Source organism: Bufo gargarizans, chromosome 5, assembly GCF_014858855.1.
Source record: "Bufo gargarizans isolate SCDJY-AF-19 chromosome 5, ASM1485885v1, whole genome shotgun sequence".
In the NCBI taxonomy this organism is placed as follows: domain Eukaryota; kingdom Metazoa; phylum Chordata; class Amphibia; order Anura; family Bufonidae; genus Bufo; species Bufo gargarizans.
The window spans coordinates 168,483,897-168,489,211 of NC_058084.1; positions in this window are offsets into that span (position 1 = coordinate 168,483,897).

Genomic DNA, 5,315 nt, shown 5'->3' on the forward strand with positions numbered 1-5,315 from the left:
TCAGATGGTGGGCTATCATTCCCTTTCTTTCAAGGATATTATTTATGTGCACAAATTCAGCGATTGTAATTTTAAAGAGAGTTTACTTTCACAATATATGATCCAGGTTATGGATAAACCAATAGAGAATATTTTCACTTGTTTGGAATCTGGTTATTTGAGGAAGTCCCAATTGATACCCTGGACCCTACAGAGAGTCTGGAATAAGCTTAAGATGATACTCAAAGTCTCGCACTTTTTTGTTTTCACTCCTCTGTGGGAGAACAGGAACCTGGTGGAATTCCTCAAAATCACAGACTTTACTTATTGGCTCCGTAAGGGGGTTGTTAATATAGGACACCTTTTTTTTTTAGACATTTTAAATCCTATTAAAAATTTAATTTCATTGATAGCACACCATAGATCTGTTTATGTATTTATGCTCAAAACACGCATGAGGCCTCTAGCAACAAAGGCTATATTTTTCCACGGGAGAATTTATTTTTTGATTACTGTTTTGCTCAGACAGATGAGAGGGTCAAGATAGCCAGTTTATATTGCAAACTTCGAATGGCATTAGCAACCATAATTGTATTTAAAAGCCCAGATAAGTGGGAGCAAGAGTTGCGTTGTCTTCCGCTGCACTGGACTAGTATTTACAGAAATGTAAGAAAGGCCACAATCTCTAACGCTCATAGATTAATTCAATTTAAGATCTTACACAGATTGTACTTGTTAAAGGGGATATTAATTATTGATATTTATGCAAATCTCAATAATTAATATTCATAAATAGGAGGAGCCGTCTAGTGATGACTCCGCCTATTTATGCCTTCATCATAATATATAAATAGGTTAACTATGTTAACTACCTCTGTTACCTATACACTACACTGAACTACACTACGTGCGACTTACTATCACTATACTACGGCGGCGACTACTAAAAACACCATACACTGTATTATGAACAATAAAGAATATTTATTACACAATACAATTATACAAGTCTAACAATATGCTATATCTATATATATTCATAGATCAATGGATATGAATATATATACATATAGAAGTACACACCGCAGTATAGAAACGGTACTACAATAAACACAATACAAACCTAACTACACTACACAGCACAATCCCAAATTCCACCCCACACACTAGCTATACTTACAATAATGCACTTACATACATACAATTATCGGTTATACACCCGCCTGGCTACTCACTGTCCCTAGGGGGGCACAAGTGGGTTAATCACACAATTGTGGCCCTGCAGGGGTTAATACCTGCAGGCCAAGGAACACAGGGTCTTGGGTAAGGCGGGGCAAGGGTTACTCAGGAAAGGGTGTTTATGCTCTGCAGGGACTTGCAGGGCAGAAGCTGGGCCTCATGTTGTGAAGAGGTTAATGGTCAGGACTCTGCAGGGACAAAGCAATGCAGAGGTGTAATGCTCTGCAGGGCACACACTATACTACACTAACACAGTCCCAAGTCCTCCCCAACTTCTAACTACAATTGCATGCATACACTTTTCCAGCAGCCCACCCAATCCTGGCAATATACTATCCCTACGGGGAATAACCAGGGGTATTACGGAACAGGGGATATGAGGGATCTACAATCCTGGGGGAACACAGGGGATATTAGGATTATAGGGGGACTCAGGGCAGGAGAGGTGGGGGTAACCAAGGGTTATAAGGGGGTGTCTGGGCTGCTTCCAGGGTACATGAGGTCAGCAGCCAGGGGTGGGGATAGTTGGTACTCAGCCATTTCCAGGAGCATGTGGCCGCATGTGGCCTCTCTTCCTTCAGTGAGCTGTTCCCTCATTGTAGTCCAGATTCCAAGAGACCCTTGTTCCTGGTTTCAGGCTCCTATATCAGCCTCAAACACCCCACCCTCCTCAGGGATGTGACATCATAGTGTGACTGTGACGTATGCCTGCCAGTTGGCCCCCTGAGGCTAGCAGCACCACACGCCCAGCCATGTCACAAACATAAGGAGGGGCAGAACATAGTAAGTAGGCTGATAAACTAAACAAAAGGCCTTTGAAGTCACCAGCCACCTGGAGACATATCCACCCCCCTGCAGGAACTGGCTGAACGCTGTGCCTATGGGGGGAATATTAAGTATATATATATATATATATATATATATATGCTCATTATAAACCTGGGGCATACATGGGCAGTTATAGGCCCATATACATATATATATATACCTGGGGGAGAGCCATGGCAGATACACACATATAGATGTTTGGGGCACATCTACCTGCATGTACATATACACAATATAAAAGGGCCAATATTCATGCATATATGTAAGGGCATATATATACATATATATTTAAATCTAACACTTCCCTCAACAATCCCCCTGTTGTCGCAATACGACAATAAACTTTGGGGAAGTGTTGGGATATATTTGCCCCCTCAACCCCCCTCTTGGTAACAGTTCAGGAAGGACTGAAGTAATATGGCCCTTAGGTACCTAGTCATCACCCATAGCGCACTAACACCTCCGACCTGCCCTTCAACGTAACCAGGCGTCTCCATCCACAGAATACACCATCTTCTTCTCTGGAACTTTCTTGGTCTGTGGTCTGTCAGTGTCAATCTTCAGTTATCAGCCTCTCCCAATGACTCTGGAATGGCTTCACCCTCACAGTCTATAGGTCGATCCACGTAGCAACCGTGGACTGGCCTCCTTTCGTTTTCGCTGTCAGTGTCGATCTTTAGGTACCCGCCGCCGTCCCCATCTTAGTCTTTCTTTAGTCAGACTCTGGGATAGCTTCACCCTCACGATCTCCAGGTAGTACGGTCAACCGTGGAACGACTTCCTGTTAGTAACGGCACGACTTTTCTTCTGACACTGCTTCTTCCATCTTGATAGAAGAATCAGTTGTTGGGGAGGTTCTCCCATGGACGGATACGTAGGTCTTTACAAGGCAGGTCAGAATTTTTGGTAAGAAGTGATGTCATGGTACCTAAATTCTAACTGCGGGAAAGAACACCGCACTCACTGACATTCAGTCCAACCCTTACAAACGTCACCGTTCTTGGGGTTAAAGTGGCAAATTAACTTGGTAAAGGAGGGGGGGGGGGTCTGTCCCTAGGGAATCTACTCTTCCCCATTCACACAAAACAGGTCACATCCCTCCCAACACCACCAAATTCTATTAAATGTGTGTACCCATAGAGACTCATGCAACCTGGCCTATCTCTCTACACCTCCAAAGACACAGGTAGGTCACAGACCCCCGTGTCAATGGGAAACTACTATAGGATGCAAATGTGTACAGCCAAATTATAACTCACCGCAGTGCGTTGGGCGAGTTTCCCTGGGCATAGGCTGTCACACATTTGTACCTAGAGTGTCTATGGGTACACAATCGACCAACATACAAAATCAATATATGTACATATTGCTATGGGGTTTCAGGATAGCACAAGTTATACGTCCTGAACCCTCATAGGAAATAACGTGTGTCCATAAGGTATTTGGCTACTGAACAATGTTTGAGTTATGTCCTGAGCCTCCTCCTCCGGTTAGTTTGGTAAAGTTCTGTCTGGTTCTGGTGTGTTTGGTCAATAAGTCCCTTGACCCTCCAATACGCAGTCTAATGTAGATGATGATGACCAGAACCAGAAGAAGTTCCACTGGGTGAAACAAGAGATCGTAGCTGAATATGCTCTTCCACCCGAACATCTCCAAGTCTTCCTCCAGAGCCTTAGATAATGCTCCCGCTGGATTGTGGCACAGTCCTCCATCTCTAGAACACCTCTGAACAAAGATCGCTTGGTTGCCAAAATCCAGTGGGATCCTCTGGAGCCTCACAAGAGTGTCAGGGGGATAGCTGGCCTCTTCTGTGGCGTCATCTGTGTTTTTCCTCTGTTCCATATAAACACACCTATGGCAGAAGAAAATACCAGGCGCTCCTGGGAGATTTCTCCCCTCACGGTGCAATTAAATGTCAAAATCCCAGCACCAATACCTTTGACCCATGGGTAGAGAAAGGTATTCGGCTGCCCTTTATCTCACAGGACTCCTCGTTATCCTAACACTGGTGTCTGAACACCCTACCTTCAGAGGATTGCGTCCTCTGCTACACATCCCTCTGCACCAACAGATAAGGATGGCCACCCTACTAGGTTAGGATAACTGGAGTTCTGTGGACAAAGCACCATCTTGTTATAGATGGCACCGCATCCCCGTCCACTCATGTGTACCCAGGCTGATTTCCCCCTGTGATCCCGTCCTGTGGAGGCCCGCAGAGCCAATGGCATAGTCATGCCCTGGCTCCCCAGGACCCCACAACACAAGAACACAGTCCACACTCTGCTGCCAAACACTCCGTGTCCAATCCCTATCAGAGCTGTGCTACCTGCTCGGACTAGAATTAAGTGCGCAGCACAACATTACACAAATGTTGTCTGTCCGCCCCAGTCCCCAGCGCAACACAGCCCTACCGAAAACCTTGAGCACAACAGTGTTATCTGTATCGATCTGAGACCCTGGTTGCCCAGAATAATATCACATCATCCTTTGTGTGCTGCATGAAGAAGGTCCTTATGCCTTCTCCCGACCAGCAGGATTTCCCGTGTGATATTATCTGCTCGCGAACCTATACGTTCTCGATCCACAGTATAACACTGTTCCACTCTAAGGGGACACAGAATGAAACAAAAACAGCAGTGACCGGACTTACAGCAAGGAATGTAAACTACAAAAATCAGCATGGTGAACACACTCGCAGACAAGGACTACCACCATCAACATCAAGAAGAACATACAAACAGATAACAAAAACACACAACATGGACATACACAGGGAACACACTGTGTAACAAATAGTACAGGGGTGTCAAATGTTGCCTAGTCTAGCTTGGCCATTCTGACCCCTCAGCGCATGATGAGGCATGTGTCGCTGAGAGGTAACGCCTTTATGGCCAAGCTGACTAGACCCCACTGCACAATTTGTTACCTGGCTAATACTACTGTTGGACACATTGCAATTACTTGCACAAGGGCAATTCCTTGCAATGTGTCCTTTGTTCCCACACCTGAAACACGTGACTTGGTTTCCTGTCCTGTGTGTTATGTTCCTATCTGCGTTGCAGTGTCTCGCTATGTGACCTAGGCCACCACATGCAAAACATCTGATGTTTGCTCTGCATGGCCCAGGTCCATCTACACTGCAGCCGTGCTCCCCTCTCCCGAATTGTTCCATTCTCAGGGACGCACTCTTCACAACAGTTCTTTTTCCCAACGTCAGGGAAAAATCTCTGTTAGTCTGGACTGGCTTGGTCTGATGATTTGACCGGTCA